General features: G+C 40.0%; 1 protein-coding gene and 1 pseudogene across 2 annotated transcripts in view; both read left to right on the top strand.

Annotated features, from left to right (window-relative positions):
* The window catches only part of LOC120557739 (cytoplasmic phosphatidylinositol transfer protein 1-like), a 96,288-nt gene that overhangs the window by 2,005 nt on the left and 70,057 nt on the right, over positions 1 to 24,226 (top strand). The window lies entirely within an intron of this gene.
* LOC120559867 lies at positions 267 to 3,042 on the top strand (annotated as a pseudogene).

The following is a 24,226-nucleotide window of genomic DNA, read 5'->3' as shown; positions in this document are numbered from 1 at the left end:
TTTAAAGTAGACGATAAAACGGGAGATGCTTTAGGACGTGGCTAGACACCGACCTGCCAATCAGGATAAAAGCCTAGCATTGCTAGCCTTGCCACTATGTACATTAAATTTAGATTTTCAACCAGCTCTGTGTACTGCCGTACTTGCAGATGAACAGCGTCAGTGCCCGGAGGTCTCCGATTAGCCATCGACAAAACGCCGCTTAAATCCTTCCTAGCCAGTCCTCTTGTCCAAATATGGTCACTTCTGGCTCCAAAATACCCAAAATGTTGACGGCCAAAATGCAAACTCTCGGCTTCAAAACGGCCATCCACAAACCAATGGGTGACATCACTGATGCTACACCACTGACTGATGCAGAAATGTCAAAATGGAAACATCATCTTCAAGGGTGTCATGGGAAGAATGCGCCTTTAGGTTGGTGTGGGTGGGTGTGTGTGTGGGTGGAAAGCACAGCATAAGGACGTATATTGTGACTTCTAGGGTGCTGATCAGTGAGGTAATAACAGTTCATATACACACATAATAATATATATATATGTATGTGTGTGTGTGTGTGTGTGTGTGTGTATATATATATATATACATACACACATATATACATATATATACATATGTGTATATATACATATACGTGTGTGTGTATATGTGACATGTGACATGTGGGTGTTTGCATTCACACATGCATTTCTATTCAGTATATCAACCTTGAGCCTTCACGGTGCATGTATGTAAAGCCCAGAGGAGTAGTGAAAGCTTTTTTGTCACGTCTGTTGAACTTGTGAATACATGAGAAGCAAGAACAGTGTAATTAAAGGCTCAATCTGTGATCAAATATGAACATATACAGGATTCTTTCTTTCTTTGCTTTTTTGCTTTCTTTCTTTCTTTCTTTTCTTTCTTTCTTTCTTTCTTTCTTTCTTTCTTTCTTTCTTTTCTTTCTTTCTTTCTTTCTTCACCACCTGCTGTATGAATGCAACTTCCTGTCAATGTAAATTGCTACAGAGAAAAACCCTTCCTTCACATTGCAGGCCAAACCTAAATTGTGATATGGCCATCTGACTTATGTTTAAGAACCAGTTCAAGCTGCAAATAATTCTGTTTATCAGCTGGTGTAAATTTTTTACTAGTCAAGCTGTAAGGCCATGATGAAGGTCCTTAAGATATATACTGTATAATAAAGCAAAACAGGTCAAAGTTTCCTGTCAGTCCAAGGTGAGAGGAAGAATGGAACGTAAGAAGTAATGGATGCATGGCGAGTATAAGGATGAACTACTTGGTGCCGACTGCTGAGGGCTTTAGTGGACAGGGACAGACGGATGGCAGAAAGGATGGAAAGAGAAGGGGGAGGAGTGCAGGTAATGGAGCAAGTTCTGGGAGATTTTTGTGTGTGTGTGTGTGTGTGTGTGTGTGTGTGTGTGTGTGTGTGTGTGTGTGTGTGTGTGTGTGTGTGTGTGTGTGTGTGTGTGTGTGTGTGTGTGTGGATTTGGAGTCATGAGGACAAGCAAGGTCACGTCTTTCTGCGTATTGTCTCTGGGAAGAGATTACGGTTTGCTGCTCGGCTGTGTTGCATCATCACAGCCTTACTACTGCAGATGTTGGACAGCTATCCTTGCAGTGTTTATACAAGTTTAACAAACACCATACACAATGAAGAAATCATTTAGCGGTACCAGAGTGCATGAGCTGTTCTCTGTCTTGCCTGTCTGGCTGTGTGCCTGGTTACTGCTGCCTTTCTTCCCTCCATTTTCTTCATTCTTCTACTTCCAAAGAATTTCAAGTAATGGCTTCTCTCTTTGGGGTAAACGTTTGGTTGATAAATAAAAAATAAGTATTTTAAAAAAAATAACAGTTTCTTTATGTTAAAGAAATAGTTCAACATTTTGCTTAGCCTAGCATAAAGACTAGAAACATGGGAAACAGGGTAAAAAAATCCACCTACAACTTAACAATTAACACATTATATCTCGTTGTTTGATCTGTACAAAAATCTAAGTGTTGTGGTTCTATGGGGGTTATTGTCACCTGGAGTCTTGTTGTTACCGTGAGGTTGCCAGGCAAACAGTGGCGACACCGGGATCCACTGCTCCGGGCCAGGAAATAGTCCTGGGTATTAAAAGGCTAGCTGTTTCCCATCTTTATGCTACGATCAACTAGCTGGCTGCTGGCTGTAGCTTCATATTAAATGGACATGTATGAGAGTATGGGCTGAAATATGTGCCACCAGAAACTGAATTTGAATCATTTATATTTGAATTTGAATTGCTAAACTTGAATCATTCCATTGAAAAACTGAATCTGAATAGTATAATTTGAAATTGAATTTATTCGTTTGTAACTGAAGTCTAATAAAATTTGATCTTCACTGAAAATTCAACTCTCTATATATCCTCACATTCAGTTCTCACTATTCAGATTCAGATCAGCAAATACAATTTCAAGTTACTTAGACAGACATCCGGATACTTGGAGGATGAAGGAAGAGCAATCGAGCGCAGATCAATAGGTAGAGTTCAGTGGCGCAGGATTAGCACTAAAGATGCCAAACTGTTTTTGGATGTTGGAACGAAAGAAATGACAAAAAAAAACAGCAAGGGATAACAGTTCACAGGTGAGAATGTGTTTTATGATATATATGCCGCCTTGGACCTGCAATCTGAGCTCCGGCGGCAGCGGGAGGTGGAGAGTTCCGTGGCCGGCGGCAGCGTCTCTTTCCCCGGGCAGGAATACTGCTTTGCCTCGCTGCTGTGCCGGTCCCCGCTGATCCAGATCGGACCGGCCAAAGACAGAGTGGTGATCGGCAGGATCTTCCACATAGTCCAGGACGACCTGTATGTAGATTTCGGCTGGAAGTTCCACTGCGTTTGCCGGCGGCCGGCAGACGGAGAGAAGCTAAAGCGGGGCAGCAGAGTCCGTTTGCGGCTGCAGGATCTGGAGATCACTGCCCGCTTCCTGGAAGCCAAAACCGACACCACGCTGCTGGAGGCCCGGGCCGTACTGCTGGGACGGCTGGAGGGAAGGGAAGCCTGGGAGAACTAGAACCAGGACTCAGTGGAGCGGACTGTCACAGCTTGCTGAAGTTTAAATCACAGGTTACCGACAAGGGAGTCTGGCGGGACTCGGACTGTGGACGACGAAACATGATTTTAAGTCTCGTTAAATAAATAACTACAGTGCCTTGCGAAAGTATTCGGCCCCCTTGAACTTTTCGACCTTTTGCCACATTTCAGGCCTCAAACATAAAGATATAAAACTGTAATTTTTTGTGAAGAATCAACAACAAGTGGGACACAATCATGAAGTGGAACAAAATTTATTGGATATTTCAAACCTTTTAAACAAATAAAAAACTAAAATATTGGGCGTGCAAAATTATTCAGCCCCTTTGTTAAGTACTTTGTAGCGCCACCCTTTGCTGCGATTACAGCTGTAAGTCGCTTGGGGTATGTCTCTATCAGTTTTGCACATCGAGACTGACATTTTTGCCCATTCCTCCTTGCAAAACAGCTCGAGCTCAGTGAGGTTGGATGGAGAGCGTTTGTGAACAGCAGTTTTCAGTTCTTTCCACAGATTCTCGATTGGATTCAGGTCTGGACTTTGACTTGGCCATTCTAACACCTGGATATGTTTATTTGTGAACCATTCCATTGTAGATTTTGCTTTATGTTTTTGGATCATTGTCTTGTTGGAAGACAAATCTTCCGTCCCAGTCTCAGGTCTTTTGCAGACTCCATCAGGTTTTCTTCCAGAATGGTCCTGTATTTGGCTCCATCCATCTTCCCATCAATTTTAACCATCTTCCCGTTCCCTGCTGAAGAAAAGCAGGCCCAAACCATGATGCTGCCACCACCATGTTTGACAGTGGGGATGGTGTGTTCAGGGTGATGAGCTGTGTTGCTTTTACGCCAAACATAACGTTTTGCATTGTTGCCAAAAAGTTTGATTTTGGTTTCATCTGACCACAGCACCTTCTTCCACATGTTTGGTGTGTCTCCCAGGTGGCTTTTGGCAAACTTTAAACGAAATTTTTATGGATATCTTTAAGAAATGGCTTTCTTCTTGCCACTCTTCCATAAAGGCCAGATTTGTGCAGTATAACGACTGATTGTTGTCCTATGGACAGAGTCTCCCACCTCAGCTGTAGATCTCTGCAGTTCATCCAGAGTGATCATGGGCCTCTTGGCTGCATCTCTGATCAGTCTTCTCATTGTATGAGCTGAAAGTTTAGAGGGACGGCCGGCTTCGTAGATTTGTAGTGGTCTGATACTCCTTCCATTTCAATATTATCGCTTGCACAGTGCTCCTTGGGATGTTTAAAGCTTGGGAAATCTTTTTGTATCCAATTCGGCTTTAAACTTCTCCACAACAGTATCTCGGACCTGCCTGGTGTGTTCCTTGTTCTTCATGATGCTCTCGCGCTTTACGCACGGACCTCTGAGACTATCACAGAGCAGGTGCATTTATACGGAGACTTGATTACACACAGCTGGATTCTATTTATCATCATTAGTCATTTAGGTCAACATTGGATCATTCAGAGATCCTCACTGAACTTCTGGAGAGAGTTTGCTGCACTGAAAGTAAAGGGGCTGAATAATTTTGCACGCCCACTTTTTAAGTTTTTTATTTGTTAAAAAAGTTTGAAATAGCCAATGAATTTCGTTCCACTTCATAATTGGGACCCACTTGTTGTTGATTCTTCACAAAAAATTACAGTTTTATATCTTTATGTTTGAGGCCTGAAATGTGGCAAAAGGTCGAAACGTTCAAGGGGGCCGAATACTTTCGCAAGGCACTGTACATGCAGAACTAAATGAATGAATAGTGGAGCAGTGAGCCTGGACATTTCAGTCTGTTTAAACTTCACTTTGAAGCAGAACCTCTTAGTTCAGAAGGGTGAAGTTTCTGTTTGGACTCAGATCTGTGAACTGATTATAATAAATATTCTTTTTATAAACACATGAATTAGTCTCTTTGTTTTGTTTGTTACTGCACATGATGATAAAGCTACACTTTTAAATCACAAACAAAACTAACTTTAATATGTATATAAACGCTCTAAGGAAGGAGACAAACAATCAGATATTAGAGTTGATTAAAAATAGACTCAAATAATAATTTACTATTTTGCGTTTTAATGTGGAAACATCTTGTATAAACTCAGGGGACTGACTCTTACATCACATTGTATTGCAGGCTTGCTGATGTACAAAGTAAACCAATGCAATTCAAATGTTTAAATTAATTAACATGTATTTTCAAATATGGATAGTCACACTACTTTGCATGCAGTAGGCTAAGCTAAGGTAGCCTAAGTAGCGATAGTTCATTTTAAGTTTACTTAAGTGGAAGAATGTGACTAATAAACCTAGGCCTACTAACACCAGGCATTACATTTTGAACATTGTGAACAGGTAGATTATATTATCTATGAGTCTCTGGGTCAAGGCGAGGCTGTGCTCCAAAACGTATGTGCTGGCCGAAGAGGAGTCCTGTGTATCTGCGCCACTGAACTCTACCTATCAATCTCTGCCGATTGCCTTCCTCCTTCATCCTCCAAGTACCCGGATGTCTGTCTCAGTAACTTGAAATTGAATTTGCTGATCTGAATCTGAATAGTGAGAACTAAATGTGAGGATATATAGAGAGTTGAAGTTTCAGTGAAGATCAAATTGTATTGGAATTCAGCTACAAACGAATAAATTCAACTTCAAATTATACTATTCAGATTCAGTCTTTCAATGCAATGATTCAAATTAAACAATACAATTTCAAATTATGTGATTCAAATTCAGTTTTTCAATGCAATTATTCAAGTTTAGCAATTCAAATTCAAATATAAATGATTCAAATTCAATTTCTGGTGGCACATATTTCAGCCCATATGAGAGTAGCATAGATCTTGTCACCTAACTCTCAAGAAAGCGCTTGTCATTTCTGGCAAGGTTGCCAACTAGATTATTCATTTTGTGGTACTTTATACTAGAGATGTTCCGATACCGGCTCCGATACTGCCTAAAACGCTAGTATTGGTATCGGGAAGTACTGGAGTTTATGCACCGATCTGATACCACGTAATAAAGCCCTAAAGAAAATCTACGTTGAAGTAGTTTATTTATGTTCTTTTTCCGGTATAACTGACTGTCAAACTGGAGAATAAAAGAAAGTTCTGTGGCGTTCATTGTTTGTGTTTGTTCATGTTTCACAAAGAGTTTAACCTGAGTCAGACCGACAACAAAGATAGAAATAATATCACATCCATACAGGGATAGTAGTATACAATTGTTAAAACATAATAAAATATATGACAGACTGGTATTGGATCGGTACTCGGTATCGGCCGATACGCAAGTTCAGGTATCGGAATCGGTATCGGGAAGCAAAAAATGGTATCGGGCCATCTCTACTTTATACAAATGTTCAGATTTTACCTAAACAATATCGTCCTCCCTGGAACATCTTGACACATTTTCTGCTATTTAGTTTAGCCTAATTTTGATTGTGTGATAAAGAAGGGTCAGGATGACTCGGTGTAACCACATCAAGAAGTCTATAACTTTGAAGAGGTTCAGTCACAGTGTAGCTTCTGTGTTTAATATTGGTTCCATCTCAGACAAGATTTAGTTGTAACTCGAACCAGAACCACTTAGATAAGAAATAATAATTTTCCCTTTTTCAGTCCCTTGTGGATAACTCTGCTCTGTTCTTCTCCTGCGAGCGGGGCGATTCGTCAGCCACTGTGGCCATTTCTTTCCTTGGAAGGATAGAGAGGTGATGCATCACAGGAGACGCAGATAGATGTGTTCTTTCTCCTGCTCTCTGTGTCTGTCTACCATTATGTCTTTTTCTGCTGCAGTAGGTCTCACTTGCACCTCCCTGTCTTTGGCTGACATGCCCTTTTTCAAGCTCACGAGAAAAATGCTGACTTCGCCCAACCTTTGGCTGACCTGAGATTCACTGTGTGTCTACTGCAACACGCCTGCTTTCAAAACCCATTTTCACCCCTTAACGTGGCCTGGGTTGGTGAATCGGACGTTTTTATCACAACTTCGACTTCGCACTCTAATAGCTTCTTCTGCAGGGTGCACCGGAGACCGCTTAGACTTGTGCTCAGATTTACAATCACCTAGAGGGTATTAGCTGAATAAGGTTTCTACAGGGAAAAACAAACCTGACGCCGGCCTTTTTTCACTTCCATTAACCGTAGTGACTCAAAGAATATTGACATTCAGTGAAGGCCGGTGAAAAGACACACATTGAAAGCTGAATTAACTCAACATAACATGTCTTTTGTATCTGTTTGATGTAGTCACAAAACAGTCGTACCCATTTGCCGAATGGCTGTATGACCAAGGTCATTATAGTTTTGCATTTCTCATTAGTTTTTATTTTTATTTCGTTTTGACTTTTCGTTTTCAAATCCAGTTTAGTTTTAATTAGTTTTTAAAGCGGGTTTGCTAGTTTAGTTTTTATTTTTTGAAAATGCTTAGTTTTAGTGTTAGTTTTAGTCTATTTTTTGTAATATGGGTTATTTGTCCTGACAAATTCAAGATTCAAAAAGGTCAGAAAAAGTATTGTGTAATAATAACTCAACAAAAAATCATACAATTTTAGAAATATGTATTCACAATGTATTCAACAATAACACTAGTACATAAAATGTACATCTGATGAGCACAAATATGTAAACAGTCTACACAAGACGCCACAGTAAGTGCAAAATGTGTAAGTGACGTGTGCCAGGAAAAAACTTAAATAGCCAATAGACTAAAGAAGACATACATGAACAGGTGTTTTGAACTTTGGTTCGAGTAAAGTGGCGAACGTTTTGAAGTCAATCAACTGTTTTGTAGACATCCCAGTATCAACACACATATATTAACCCACGCTTTCTCCCGCTTTTGGTGTTCCTGCGTATTTACTAACCAGCAGCTATCGGGTCGCCGGTGAAAGCACGCCTGTACTGTTCTCTGTCCTGCTGTTGTCTCCGTCATGCTGCCTGGTCCTGTAGCCATACATCCATGCCCTGTACCGGGGTTAGCTTCTGTTACGTTGAAAGGGGCCTTTGCGTTCTCCTTTACCCTGTTAAGGTAAGCTAGGTTATCCTCCTTGTGCGCGCTTCTCAAATGTACTTTCAAATTCATGGGATTTTTCCCTTTAAAGGGGTGATAGAATGTAAAACCGATTTTACCCTGTCATAGTTGAATAACGACAGTTCGGTGGGTAAATAGGACATACATAGAAGCTCAAAGTCCCACTGACACCTCTTTACTATGAAAATCTCATATTTTGAAACTGCCGCTGAAAACGGGCGAATCCCAACAAAGCTGAGTTGCTTACGCAAGCATCTCAAAATCCGGAACCTTATATCCGCCCCAATACAGTCACGCCCCAATATTTACATAGGCTACACAACTGACCTGAGATCAGGTAGTCTTCTGAATCTAGCTAGGTCACGCAGATCTCTGCTATTCCATTACAAAATTCACTTCTGAAACTTTTTTATGCGAGAAATCAACCATATAAAGCTCAAATATGGGCCGCTTTACGAAAAAGGATGGCAATTGTGCAAATTTTCTCCGACTGTATGTCGGAGTTTAGTGCCGGTGTTGGTGCTGCCTGGGTTGCTACCACACCGCACCCTGACCGCGTGTCAGCGAAGCTTATTACGCCCGCAATCTTTTACCGCGCCCCGCAGGTTCCAGTAAATCTTATAATGGGTATGTGTGTTGAGTTATTTAAACAAACAATCGGGGAAATAAACGCCTCTTGTCCGCGAGTCTCATTGATAGAGCCGCGGTGAGATGGAGTCCATCAATGAGAGCTAGCTAGCCTCCTCCTAACTCTGACATTCACAAAAATACATTCAATTGATATCCGAAATCGGACAAGTGTTAACTAAGCTTTGTAAGACCTTGAGGAACCTGTAATATTCATGCCGTGACGAAATTCAAGCTGTAAATATACTTTAGTTATGCAGTAAGGCGCAAGCTGCGATATTTCCCCATTGTAATGAATGGGACATATAGCTGCTCGTCCTACAAAGACGCGTATGCGTTCATAAAAATGCCTTAAAATCAATCGGACAACGGGTTAGCTTTATAAGACATTGGGGAATGATGTAATATAAGTGGCGTGACGAAATTCAAACTGTAAATATAATTTAGTTATGGCGACGGTGGCTAGCTGCTACGGTATTTCCCCATTGTAATGAATGGGACATATAGCAAGCAGCTGCTGGTCCTACAAAGACGCCTCGCGTTCATAAAAATGCCTTAAAATCAAATCTGACACAACGGTTAGCTTTATAAGACATTGGGGAATGATGTTTAATAAGTGGCGTGACGAAATTCAAACTGTAAATATAATTTAGTTATGGCGAAAGTGTAGCTAGCTAGCTGCGGTATTTCCCCATTGTAATGAATGGGACATATTGCAAGCAGCTGCTGGTCCTACAAAGACGCCTCGCGTTCATAAAAATGCCTTAAAATCAAATCGGACACAACGGTTAGCTTTATAAGACATTGGGGAATGATGTTATATAAGTGGCGTGACGAAATTCAAACTGTAAATATAATTTAGTTATGGCGACAGTGTAGCTAGCTAGCTGCGGTATTTCCCCATTGTAATGAATGGGACATATAGCAAGCAGCTGCTGGTCCTACAAGGCATACCGCGTTCATAAAAATGCCTTAAAATCAAATTGGACACAACGGTTAGCTTTATAAGACATTGGGAAAAAAAGAAAAAAAGGGGAAAAAAAAAAAAAAAAAAAAATAATTTAGTTATGGCTGAAGAAATATATTAGTAGTAGCTAGCTAGCTGGCGGTATTTCCCCATTGTAATGAATGGGACATATAGCAAGCAGCTGCTGGTCCTATACAAAGACGCGCCACGTTCATGAAAATGCCTTAAAATCAAATCGGACACAACGGTTAGCTTTATAAGACATTGGGGAATGATGTTATATAAGTGGCGGGACGAAATTCAAACTGTAAATATAATTTAGTTATGGCGACAGTGTAGCTAGCTAGCTGGCGTATTTCCCCATTGTAATGAATGGGACATATTGCAAGCAGCTGCTCGTCCTACAAAGACGCCCTCCGTTCATAAAAATGCCTTAAAATCAAAGTGGCGGACGAAATTCAAACCGTAAATATATTATAGTTATGCCGGCAGCTGGGCCGCGGAGCCCCCGTAGTGCAGTATCCACAAAGGGACTCTTTCCCTGGGTATGGAGCCCAGCAGGCTGCTGCTTTCGTCAGACTTTGTGGAGCTCCTAAAGTCCGACACGTCTTTACCAAATTTGCAATTAGCCATCAAATTTTGTAAAACGGCCCATATTTCAGCTTTATATAGTTGATTTCTCGCTTAAAAAAGTCTCAGAAGTGAATTTGGAAATGAAACATTGCAGTGTCTGGAATATGAGATTCTGTCGCTTCTCTAATGTATGTGTATTGGGGATTCGCTCAACCAATCAGCGCGCGTCTCTAATATGTGCGTATGGCAAGTCGCTCAACCAATCAGCGCGCAGCTCATCTAAATATTCATGACCATACCATATTTGGAAGAAAAGCTCTTGTTACAAATAGGGCCAAAACACAGGGATGCATAAGGGCCCATAAAATATCAACCAGGCAATTTTCAGCCCAACCAATGTTACATACCCCATTAGGAGACCATAAGGAACAGTGTGAAATACCCTATATAATCATTCTATCACCTCTTTAATAAATTATCCACTTATTTTACCACCTGCAACTGCAAGGCACTTGCTTTTATCTGACACAGTCATAATGCCATGATGCCAGGCGAGGGGCATGGACTATGTTGTGTTCAATTTGACATGGAATGTCGGAATTTCTGGGTTCCCAGTCAGAAACTATGTCTTTGGCATAGACTTTATTAAACAGGTCTATGGTTGCAAATGTCAACTCTAAAATATAACGTTATTTGCTCTTTGAAAGACATTGACAAAGATGAAAACTAAGGACATTTACTCGATTATTTTCTTTTAGTTAGTTTTGCAAACACACATTACAGTTTAGCTAGTTATCGTTTTTTGTAATGCCTCGTTTTTATTTTTATTTCAGTTTACGACACTGTTTTTTCCCACCTAGTTTTCGTTATTTCGTTCATTTTCGTTAACGATTATAACCTTGTGTATGACAGGGTTTTAGCTCTGGCAATAACAGAAGGATTATGGCACAATCTCATTGCGAAAGCATGTTATCTGCTCTGAGACCCCTGCTGGGGGAACATTGTCTGTCATTATGCACAGTTAACCCAAAAGGTTTAACCAGTTTTGGCCACCATGCTTTCTATTCAAATCAGTAACATATTTGATCACAATGTGGGCATCTGTAGCAGACCTCAGAACAGTTGGTTCAACTCCAGAATTAAAGACCGCTCTTCCTGTTTCCACTTTGCATATTTATGAGTGTGCATGCAGTTTTGAATGAATGGTAAACAGGTAGCATGTGGGTACGTTAAATTGCCTTTGAGATTCTGTAATGACTTTTTTCAAAGGGGAGGTTGCTTGTTTTGGTGCTGTTGGCAGGCTGAGAGGTTAGATGGTTTGACTCTGGGATGGATGATTGTATAAATGGGAGGGTGTGTGACGCTGGCTGCTTGAATGAATCGCTGGATGGATGGATGGCTGGAAGGACACCTGAGTTGCTGGCTCATGTTGGCATTTTTCAAGGCGTTAACGTCCCTGCAAGTAACTGTCTCGCCAGAATTCATTCAAGATAATAAATATCTTATAATGTAGTGTGCCTCACATTTGCCAAAAACCTTAAACATTACTAAAGCCTAATTTGGACTCACACAGTGCAGTCAGCACCTGATGCAGTGGTATTGTATTGTAGTGGACACATGAAGTCCTGTAATAGGATAAGAACTGCTGTGTCATATTGTGCTTTCACCCACGAGGGATTATCTGTCATAAATGTGTATAGAAGTGTTCATCTTGTACAGTCATGGTGTCAGCCCTCAAGCATGACATTGACAATTTAAACCATTTCACACAACATTACCTTCCATGTCCTGAGGCACTATTACGTGGATGAAAACAGTTTATTTGGGTCATATTTTCACAAAAGGCAGTAGAAGGTTTCATCCTTGTTGGCACTAGTGTCTCTTCCCCCTGGTTACCTCATTCATGTTGGAGAAAAAAAAACGCTTCGCCGATTGCTGGTTTGTTAAAACCCCCTTTTAATAAGGGCTCTTTAACAAGATTGGTTACCTTTGTTCAATCCTGGAACATGTTTCCATGACGCCAGCAGTTAATTTCATGTATCCACAGGCTGGGAGAGCTGGAAAGCAGTGAGAACAAACGTGCTATAACTCAGCGAGGACAGCAAGGCTACCTTCCAGACAAATCAAGCTGTTTTTTTTAGGCATGGTAATTAAAGAAAACAGTGTGCTTGGAGGGCTGGGCGTTCCTGCATTTAGAATGCGTGATGTAACGTAATATAAAGCTTTGTAAAGTGAGACTTTACTGACCCCATTGTCCACGTTCACAGAGGTAGGTCGGGTTATTGTCAATTAGGTGGATGTTTGCCAACAGTGGGGATCCACCCTTGGATTATGGCTTAGCTTCCTGCTTATTACACTATCCTGCTGACTTCTATAGCACATCAACCAACCCTACATATGACATAAAAGCTCCAAGGTATCCAAGCTATTGTCATGATGTCCACTGCTACCCATTCATTCAGAATATTGTTTTCTCTCTTCATGTTTAGACCCCTCCCATCTTCTCCAGGGTTTGTTTAGTAAATGGGCTTGTTAGATCGCTGTTTGTTTCTTTGGTGTCATGGTAAGGTACAATGCCTTTTTTGTCATCTGGTATACATGACAATGCTGTGATTCAATCAACATCCTATTTACTGCCATTTACTCTTCTAGAGGAAACCATCATGGGTTGTGATGGACCATTATCCACGGATGAGGCCCATTCTCATTTCCTCGATGGCTGTGTGTATGTGTGTGTGTGTGTGTGTGTGTGTGTGTGTGTGTGTGTGTGTGTGTGTGTGTGTGTGTGTGTGTGTGTGTGTGTGTGTGTGTGTGTGTGTGTGTGTGTGTGTGTGTGTGTGTGTGTGTGTGTGTGTGTGTGTGTGTCGTATCTCCAGAAAGGCTGTTTCATAACACAAGAGCTACATGAGATTGTCACGCCTTTCTGACAGTCGCACTCTGTAGAGGGGCAGTTTCATTTATCTGTGTAACAAATTTCTGTTTGTCTCTTTCTCGTACACATCCACACTTTTGAGTAGAAGTGTGCTTGTTTTTATTATTTAAAAGCAACTTGCATACTCCCATCACAGGGGCACATCATTATCTTTACTGTATCCTGTAAGCTGTTCGGCAACCTGCACCTTCATAGCAGCATCCACCACTCCAGCCCTGAGATGCTCAGATGAGGCCAATGATGAGCTCAGTGTGCTGGTGAAGTGTAACACTGTTTCCTAACATTCTGAAAGAGAGTAAAATCCTGATGATGGCTTTTTGGAATTCATTGGGAGTGTTTGATTGTTGTGCTCTTTTGTGTTTTCTCCTTAATAAAACGCTAGGGCTGTCAAGCAATTAAAATATTTAATTGCACGATTGTCCATTAGTTATGAATCACAATGTTTTTATTTGTTCTGAAAGTTCTTAATGCTGAAGTGGTATTTAAGACTCAACGTACTCCGGTGGCAATTTCATTCACAACGACAGTACATGAAAATAACTAGTCTTGTTGAGAGAACCATCTGAAAGTAGCCTGACAAGCCAGACCCACATCAAGATGTTGGGTCTGGGAACTCACCATTGGCAGGGCTCAATCCGAGGGGCGGGATAAACGGTTGTCTTTCAAATTCCCTCTGCACGCAATAGGATAGTGCTACATCCAAGCAGAGCAATGAAGAAGGTAGCGAAGCTAGTTGATAGATTAAACTTTTGCTGTATCCCGTCAGCAAAACTCATCTTCCTTTTTTAAGAATGATTTCTGTGCCGTTCTTGTCTCAAAGAAAAGCTTAACTCCAAGTCTTCCAGAAGGCCGCTGTTCCCAGCAGCAGCAGCCATAAGCCCGCCCACCGACTCTATACACGATGTGATTGGCCTGACCAGAGTTTGGTTTTTCCAGTTCGCAAGCCAACGGAGAGTTGCTAGACCCCCTGGCTGCAAATTAAATTTGCTGCTGCTAGGGTGCGTCTAGATTTTTAGGCTAATCTGACTTTGGCTGTCTCGTGCTCTAAACCAGGAAACGTAATCACTATCACTGTGTCACGAGCCAAAGCATTAAGAGTTTGTTGTAGCAACGTAAGTAATAATAACTTTTATTTTTTATGTAGCACATTGCATGAAACCCAAGGACGCTTTACACAAGTACAGGGGGACAAGGGAAAAGAAAATAGTAGGCCAACACAAACATGGTCTGAAAATAAATAAAAACCGGGCGCTAAATGCAAGAGGGCCGTCCTATAATGTAGGCTACTGACATATGACCACATTGCCCATTGTAAAGTTATTTCACGAATGACATAAACATATTACATACCTGAGGGCCAATTCGGGGCGGGTGTTGAAGCGTTTACAATTCCGTAACTGTCCCCATCTGTTAAAAGCCCAACCGAGATTGACTCTGGTTTTCGCCCGTCGTCTGTTACCTTTTAGCTTTTAGTTGTTCTTTGTTTAATTTCCTTCTTTTCTGTAATGGCCCTGCCCCAGTATCAGCCACAACTACAACAGATAACTTCTAAAATAAATTTAGAATATAATAAGGCCTATATAAAGAAATCTGGATACACTTACACAGTTTGGTGATCCGGTTTCTGCTAGCCATCCAGAACGTTACTGCTGCATTGCTTCCTGATGCCCAAAACTATGGTGCAGCCCGAGGCTCAAATCACAGAACTCGTTATTAGATAGATTGATAGTCTTTATTGTCCACTGGGGAAATTTGTTATTATTGCGTTAATTTTGAAAGCTCTGTATAACACAGATTTGTTATAACTGTTGTTAGCCTATTAGTTTAAAAAGAATAACTTCACGACCATATTACCATCTCTCTGCTGCACCAGCGAATGACAGGAGGAATAAGAGTTGTTTTCTACCAGCAGCAACCGTCTGAAGGTGGCTGCTAAATCTGTAACGTGTGGCTGAAAATAGAGACAAAGCAGCTGATTCTGTAGACCAAAGCCACTTCTTTTCTCGCTGTGTTCACTGTGGACATCTTTACTGAAACTGCTTACTGTTACTACTCTGGGTTCATGTGCTTACACCATATTTGGCTGAATGGCTGAAACGGCATGCTGAGGTTATAAAAAAATCTTTTCAAAATCATCTTTTACTTTCATTTGTTGTACATCAACATTTGAAAGATTCAGTCTTCTATCTAGTCTTTATTTGTATAATTGTCAATGGACCTTTTGTATAAAATGAATGTCACCCAAATATGTACAAATATGGTAAAAGACTGACAGGCTGGACAGAAGATGAGGGTGTGTTAATGGAATTATGTGAGAGATGAAGCTTCACAGCCTCTTTACAGCACTTGACATTCATTTGCTGCACTCAGCCAAGCACCTACAAGCGGACATTTCTTTGTTGTTTATCAGAGGAGATTTCACAGGCTTTGGTTGAGCAACGACAGGAAAGGCGACAGGAACTACATGGAATGGTTTATTCTTTTTCTGGATGTGGTGATGCCTGGAATGCCAAGTCGGTGCCAATGGAAACAAAATTGTACTTGTGCTTCCATGGAAGTCATACAGCGTCAGAAATGATGACGGTAAATTCATGATGATATGATACTCATGTGACTCGTATTAATCATAGTGTTAAGACTTGAGGAAACCGAAAAAAGCAGAACACAACTGCGAAGGCAGAGCCAGAGAGTCTGGTATTTTTGCTTGAATAATGACTTGATTAATCGATTATCAAAATAGTTGCCAATTTCCTTTATTTCAGTTGACTCATGGATTGATCGATTGTTTCTGCTCTGCTGCATACTGGCTAAATCAATTAAATGTTAGCATGTTAATAGTAGGTTAATCGTGTTAAGATGCTAATATTAGCAAAGCTGAAACAAGGCCAAAGTGTACATCCTACCTATTATATATATATATATATATATATATATATATATATATATATATATATATATATATATATATATATATATATATATATATATATGTATGTGTGTGTGTGTGTGTGTGTGTGTGTGTGTGTGTGTGTGTGTGTGTATATATATACAGTGCCTTGCGAAAGTATTCGGCCCCCTTGAACTTTTCGACCTTTTGCCACATTTCAGGCCTCAAACATAAAGATATAAAACTGTAATTTTTTGTGAAGAATCAACAACAAGTGGGACACAATCATGAAGTGGAACGAAATTTATTGGATATTTCAAACCTTTTAAACAAATAAAAACTGAAATATTGGCGGCAAAATTATTCAGCCCCCTTAAGTTAATACTTTGTAGCCCACCTTTTGCTGCGATTAAAGCTGTAAGTCGCTTGGGGTATGTCTCTATCAGTTTTGCACATCGAGAGACTGACATTTTTGCCCATTCCTCCTTGCAAAACAGCTCGAGCTCAGTGAGGTTGGATGGAGAGCGTTTGTGAACAGCAGTTTTCAGTTCTTTCCACAGATTCTCGATTGGATTCAGGTCTGGACTTTGACTTGGCCATTCTAACACCTGGATATGTTTATTTGTGAACCATTCCATTGTAGATTTTGCTTTTGTTTTTTGGATCATTGTCTTGTTGGAAGACAAATCTCCGTCCCAGTCTCAGGTCTTTTGCAGACTCCATCAGGTTTTCTTCCAGAATGGTCCTGTATTTGGCTCCATCCATCTTCCCATCAATTTTAACCATCTTCCCTGTCCCTGCTGAAGAAAAGCAGGCCCAAACCATGATGCTGCCACCATCATGTTTGACAGTGGGGATGGTGTGTTTAGGGTGATGAGCTGTGTTGCTTTTTACGCCAAACATAACGTTTTGCATTGTTGCCAAAAAGTTCGATTTTGGTTTCATCTGACCACAGCACCTTCTTCCACATGTTTGGTGTGTCTCCCAGGTGGCTTTTGGCAAACTTTAAACGACACTTTTTATGGATATCTTTAAGAAATGGCTTTCTTCTTGCCACTCTTCCATAAAGGCCAGATTTGTGCAGTATACGACTGATTGTTGTCCTATGGACAGAGTCTCCCAGCTCAGCTGTAGATCTCTGCAGTTCATCCAGAGTGATCATGGGCCTCTTGGCTGCATCTCTGATCAGTCTTCTCATTGTATGAGCTGAAAGTTTAGAGGGACGGCGGCTTCGTTAGATTTGTAGTGGTCTGATACTCCTTCCATTTCAATATTATCGCTTGCACAGTGCTCCTTGGGATGTTTAAAGCTTGGGAAATCTTTTTGTATCCAAAACCGGCTTTAAACTTCTCCACAACAGTATCTCGGACCTGCCTGGTGTGTTCCTTGTTCTTCATGATGCTCTCTGCCTTACACGGACCTCTGAGACTATCACAGAGCAGGTGCATTTATACGGAGACTTGATTACACACAGCTGGATTCTATTTATCATCATTAGTCATTTAGGTCAACATTGGATCATTCAGAGATCCTCACTGAACTCTGAGAGAGTTTGCTGCACTGAAAGTAAAAGGGGCTGAATAATTTTGCACTCCACTTTTCAGTTTTTATTTGTTAAAAAAAGTTTGAAATAGCCAATGAATTCGGTTCCACTTCATAATTGGGACCCACTTGTTGTTGATTCTTCACAAAAAATTACAGTTTTATATCTTTATGTTTGAGGCCTGAAATGTGGCAAAAAGGTCTAAACGTTCAAGGGGCTGAATACTTCTCAAGCACTGTGTATATATATATACATATATATATATATATATATATATATATATATATATATATATATATATATATATATATATATATATATATATATAAATATATATATATATCATATATATATATATATATAATATAATATATAATATATATAATATAATATAATATATATACATATATATTATATATACAAAATATACACACAATGTATATATGTGTGTGTGATATACACATATATATACACATATGTATATATATACATATATGTATGTTATATATATATATATATGTATGTATATATATATATTATTATGTATTATGTATATATATGTATGTATGTGTGTGTGTGTGTATATATGTATGTGTATTGTTGGATTATATGTGAAATGACCTAAAGAATACACACACTGCATTAAAGGGAAATGAATAACTTGAAAGCCTCTCACACCTGCAAACACCATTACATTTGACTGGCTCCCCCCACCCCCCACACCCCCCCCCTTTTTCTTTCCCCCCCACCAAAACAAAAAAAAAAAACCCCAAATAAACACAACAACAAAAAACCCTTCCGACCAACCCCTGAATTAGAAACAGAAAGTGTAAAAAAAAAAAAAAACACAGGGGGCACAAAAAGAATGGACATCACAGTACAACAAACATAACAGTAAGTGAATTTGGATTAGGGCTGTGATGCAAGAAATGGTTTTGAAAGGGTTTTTTGTTTTCCAGCATGTTAGGTACCAGGCATGTATTTTTAACACTAACAAAAACGAACCCAACACAACAAAAGGAGGCACTAAACACTTGATATTATTAATAACAATGCTACTAACGTAAAATTAATAACTTACTCAAATAACTAATATTATATAAAATACAATGACTTTCAGACCACAGCATAGGGATACATTAGCATACACATTACTGAAATGCTCCACTGGATGAATATTTTTAATAAAAAAATATTCTTAAAAATAATAATTTTTTTTTTATTTAACGTGACCAGACCATACGAAAAAACAAAAAAGACCAGACTGACCAACACACCAGACAAACATAACAACACATAGCAAAATAACGTAGAATGGACAGAAAGACACATGCCCCAGAAACACACACAAGACATACACACGAAGGTTAAATAAAATGAAGTGGCACACACACGGATTAGGGGGTTTCTTTTTTGACAAGTTAGACACTGGAGGTATGAAAGTCACTGATCAAATATACAGCAGGGCCCACCCTAGTATATGTGTACGTGTTACTGGTACAGCAAGCAGTTATTTATTAGATTTTATAACACTTGTAGAAGGACCTAACTACACAGACAGACAATAAGAAATAAATGTAAAACAGGAAGCAGAGGCGGGGGTTTTTTGGATCAGTCTGATAAACAGAGATTTATCAAGACGGGATGAGGGCAGACAGATGGAGATGAAGAGAGGAGGTTCGGCAAATGATTCCATGCGAGTTACTTGCACACTGGAAAGTGGTAGACAGGTGGAGAGAAGATTGAGTAGGGAAATGAAGAAAGAGGAAGAGTTGAGAAGGAAGTCCACCTATAGCAACCGCCCCGGGGAAAAGCAGATGATTCCAACAGCTTTAAAAGAGAATAAATGTAAGGGTTTTTTCAAAGGGTATTTAATTACTTAGGGTTCTAAAGCACGTAGTATTATATATAATCTGTAATAGAATCTCTTTTACTTTGAAAGCTGTATTCCACATTTTTTTTTTTTGGAGGATACTTTTACACTGGATAAGAATACACTTACCCATGCCTTCAGCCCACACACAGGTGCAATGCATCTTTTGAAGAACTATCAGCTCTGCCCACATGCACACACACACACACGCACACACACACACACACACACACACACACACACACACACACACACACACACACACACACACACACACACACACACACACACACACACACACACATTAGACAGGCTATATGCTGACACACTTCATTATCATTGCTCGTTGCTATGGTAACCAACCAGTGCCATGCATCCCTACCATTACACCCATAGCGGAATGGATTATAGTGATTATAGAGTAAGAGCATCCCAAATATAACTGTCAAATAATGAGGCAGATAATGGAGTCTTACCTTCCCTCAAGCCTGGGATTTACCACCAAGCGCTTCTTTCCCCGCTGTGTGTTTTCAATGTTTTAGCTCAGACACAATAATGAGAGGGTAAATAAGCTGTTCTGATATTCCAGGTAAATAAAATTAATAATCTGTTGCTTTCAGGTGGTCTTATTAAGCATTAGGTGTGGTGAAATTCCCAGCTTACCAACACATGCTATGTATGTTGAGACCGTGGTACCCACAGGTCTCATTCAGGTCAGCATCCAACAAAACCTCATAACCTTTCCAGGCAGAGCAGTACTTCAACTCTGTCTCCATGAAAGACGGGAGACGTAACCGCTGTATGATAACACAGTGCTGCCTCATCCTGCCAAGGTCATGGAGGCAGTAAACACATAACACATTAATAAGCATAAGCATACGTGTTTACAGCGCCCTCAATAGCTTTGTTTACATTGAAGGTTCTGATATGCCCGGCATTTGTCATTGTTGAAAGGAGTAATAAAGTTTGCCGTCTTGGTATGGGCTATTGAGCCTTTTGATGTTGATTTATAATTGTCATTAGAATAGGTGCAATGTGATGGTTGATGCCTTTATTCGTGGTGCGAAAGCTAAAATAAATTGACCTTGATCCGGATAGAAATTGCGGCTTTTTTTACGCCTTAATATTTGCGTTCTGTTTAGCACTAAACACAAAGTAAAGCTGCGGTTGATAGGAAACACTATAGTTATTATCTTTTTTTAGGGAACATTAATGTCTGTACCAAATTTAATGGCAGTCCATCCAATAGTTGTTGAGACATTTCACTCAAAACCACAAATAATAACCTCATGGTGGCGCTAGAGGAAAACTCTAGTCTGGGAACTATCAATGTCTGTGCAAAATCTTTTGCCGATCCACCCAGGGGATGTTGAGATATTTGACAGGATAAGTGAAAACTTTGACCTGCTGGTGACGCTAGAAGGAAAAGTCTGGGGATCACCAAAGCCAGTATGAGAAATCATCTGGGCATCATCAATATCTGCACAACATTTCATTCCAGTGCATCCAGTAGTTGTTGAGATAGGGACCAAAAAAACGCCGGACAGACACCTCTGTCCATGGACTCGACAGCCATGCCACTAGCCCAGTTAAAACTGTTCTTAATGACTAATCCATATTTAAGACATTTGTAAAAATACTATTAAAATAACCTTAAAATAAAGAACTATAGCTGTCTTTAGATGTGTCCATTTAAATGTTGAATGAAGTAGTACTGTATGTTTCTTTTCCAAATTCTTACTGAGAAGCAAGACCAAATCATGTTTCTTTTAATCCCTTGATGGCTCTCACCCTGTTTTATACAGTCTATGCTCTCACCCCACTGTGTGCAGCAATTAGCCTCCCAGCAGCGTTGAATGCATTTAAGTCAGGAGAACAAAGATGCCAATGGACCGTGCTGCACACATCTTTCAAGACATTTGAACAGGGTTATTTTAATTTTAAATATTTATAGCTGATAGACGTCAATATTCTGACATCCGAAGCCCTTGACGTTTACACTAGATATATTTACTAGTATTTGTTGCTTTAAAGCTATAGTGCGTAGTTTCTGCCACCCCCATGAGAAATTCTAAGTAATTCCATTCCAAGCCTTCCATGACCGTGCACTGCCCCCCCCCGCCCCCCCACACACCCACACACACACACACACATTTGGCAATGGCTTGAATGTAACGGACGTTAATTAATATCAAAAAGTTACACACTAAAGCTTTAATATTATTAAACTGGCAAGCGTAAAACGTATTCCACCACCAAAGGTACAGTAAATGATCTTTTCAGTCACTGTTCTGCTGTTTATTATTATTATTTTTTTTTTATTTAGCGTGGTTCATCCTGTGTTTGCTCCAGGTAGCAAGTGCAGTTTTTTTCCAGGTAGAACTTCAGTATCCACCACACAAGGACTCTATAGGCCTAACTCCCATGACGGCAATTGTAGGTCAATTGCACAGATTCAGAACTGCACTGGTGTCAGCTGAAAAACGAAAAAAAAAAACGTTTGTCTGAGTTCCCTCGTAGGGACAAGGTTTTTAAGGGACAGCAGTGCTCTACAAGCCTGGGGAAAGATGGACCTTCCACACAAGGGAACTATGATGAAGGAACACGGAGATCATCAACTCGCTGAAATGAGGCTAATAAACTCCACGTCTTATCTTACTGGCTTCACGGTGAAGGTTGATGTTCAGCGAGGAGAGAGAGAGAGAGAGAGAGAGAGAGAGAGAGAGAGAGAGAGAGAGAGAGAGAGAGAGAGTCAGAGAGAGAGTCAGAGAGAGAGTCAGAGAGAGAGTCAGAGAGAAAGTCAGGACTGTGTGTGTGTATTTCCCCTATTTTAGTGTCCTCTTCAACTGAGTCAGCCCTGACCATGGCTGATTTGTAGTGTGATTTAGAGGATTAGGGAGCAAAAATGCCTGCTAAGATGTATTGTGTGTGTGCGCGCACACACGCAGGAAACGGAGGGGACAAAAAGGAATAATGTTTGGTTAAACAAGAAGAGAGATGTTCTATTCATTAAGACAATAATGCTAATGTTAATCACATTGAAGGTCCCAGGCAGTCAGCTATCTGAAAGGGTGGAAGAAAAGTCCCACTTTTTTTTTTAAATCAGACACTAAACACTTCTGTTTTTTGTCTGTTTATGTTCCTTTTTTCCACTATGTGACTTGTATGTCCAAAGATGGTGATATTAAATCTAGCCGAAATTACTCATATCAGTAAAACTTGTGTCAATAGTCAGTCCTCCAATAGAGTTTGTTTTTCACAGGGCGAAGTTATGGCAGCCTTAGGGCAGACTTGTGACGTGTTGTAATGATACAATTACTTGATTATGTAACAAAGATTGTACATGACTCAGTTGTAGCCAGCTGACCCATAGGGACCTCCTCCTCAAGTCTCATGAGTGCAGCCTTTATGATCCCTTTCCGACTGCCATTCCTGGCCGGCTGAGCTTGACAAGACACTGGTGAGAGTTTAACTCTTGACTTCTGCACACTCATTGACCTCTGGAAGGCCGAGGCCAGTCTAGTAGAGAAATATTGCGGAGCGTTTGAGTTGAGATTATCAAAGGCTTGACTTAAGTTAACAAATAGAAGAATTTATGAAGTTCTTAAGCAGACACTGATGTGTGATATGAGGCAACACAAATCTTAATTGTTGCTACAAAGTGGAGCGCATTGTTGATAACTACAGAGGCATTCTTGTTATACAGTATGTGATGAGGTTATTAGTTCTTTGCTGCCCATTTAAAGACCAAAAACAGAATTGTGTATTCCAAGATTGACAGAGTATTTTAACTATAAAGAATCACAAAACAACCTTGACCAGCCACGCTCTTACTCAAATAATATGACAAGAATCCAAACTAGTGTTAGATAAGAAGTAGAACTGATACACAACATGCATATTGAGGTGGTTTCAGTTCATGTTGGAGACCAGTTTCAAGGCTTAAATCTGTGTGATATTGATTTTATTTTGTCCATATATTTTCATTAAAGTATACAGTACTGCTTTATCTAAATACTGTGGGCCTGACCATTATAACTACTGGTGGGAAAGGTGAGGAATCAAAGTAGAGATGTGTACTTTGTCGACATTTTAAGGTTTCTTTTTCTCTTCTTGGTATCCTTCAATGTAAAGCATCAATCACCAGCTTGGTTGGTAAACGCGAGTGTGCAGTGCTGCAGTCAATTAGTGTTGTAGAAGATTTTGAGGTATCAAAGTCCTCGGATTTCAAACGGATGCTATTTGGAGCCACTGGCGTGAAAATTGCATAATACGACTTTAAGGTGCTTACTGTTCGTGCTTCAATTTCATAGAATTTCCATAACAACAGTGTAATGTTTCTTGACAGCCATTTTAAGTGTACCAGCTAGTGGAAACATAAGCACTTGAGAAGGTTTATGTTGTACATCCAATTACCATTCTGTTTATTTAAAGTCTTTGGTGCAAACAATCCAAGTATGCATCTCATAAAGACTATGTCCCCTCTCTTTCATTACCGTTCACTGTCCTTTCTCTTTCCAGGTTTTACAGCCCTGGAAAGGCAAACAGGGCAGATGTGCCGGCTCTTTAAATAGACCTAAAGAGGCCTTAACGAGCAGCCTGCTCAGCTCTTCGGCTGCCCCTCAAAGCCCCCTCAGAAATTCCAGAAATCGCATGCAATTACTGAAAAGCATTCTCTGTTTATTTTATTTTCCCTTTTATATATTTCTGTTACACCTGATTTATCCACCG

The sequence above is a fragment of the Perca fluviatilis genome, chromosome 1 (assembly GCF_010015445.1).
Source record: "Perca fluviatilis chromosome 1, GENO_Pfluv_1.0, whole genome shotgun sequence".
In the NCBI taxonomy this organism is placed as follows: domain Eukaryota; kingdom Metazoa; phylum Chordata; class Actinopteri; order Perciformes; family Percidae; genus Perca; species Perca fluviatilis.
The sequence above is the reverse complement of the archived record's forward strand: the minus strand, read 5'-3'. Positions and strand labels throughout refer to the sequence as shown.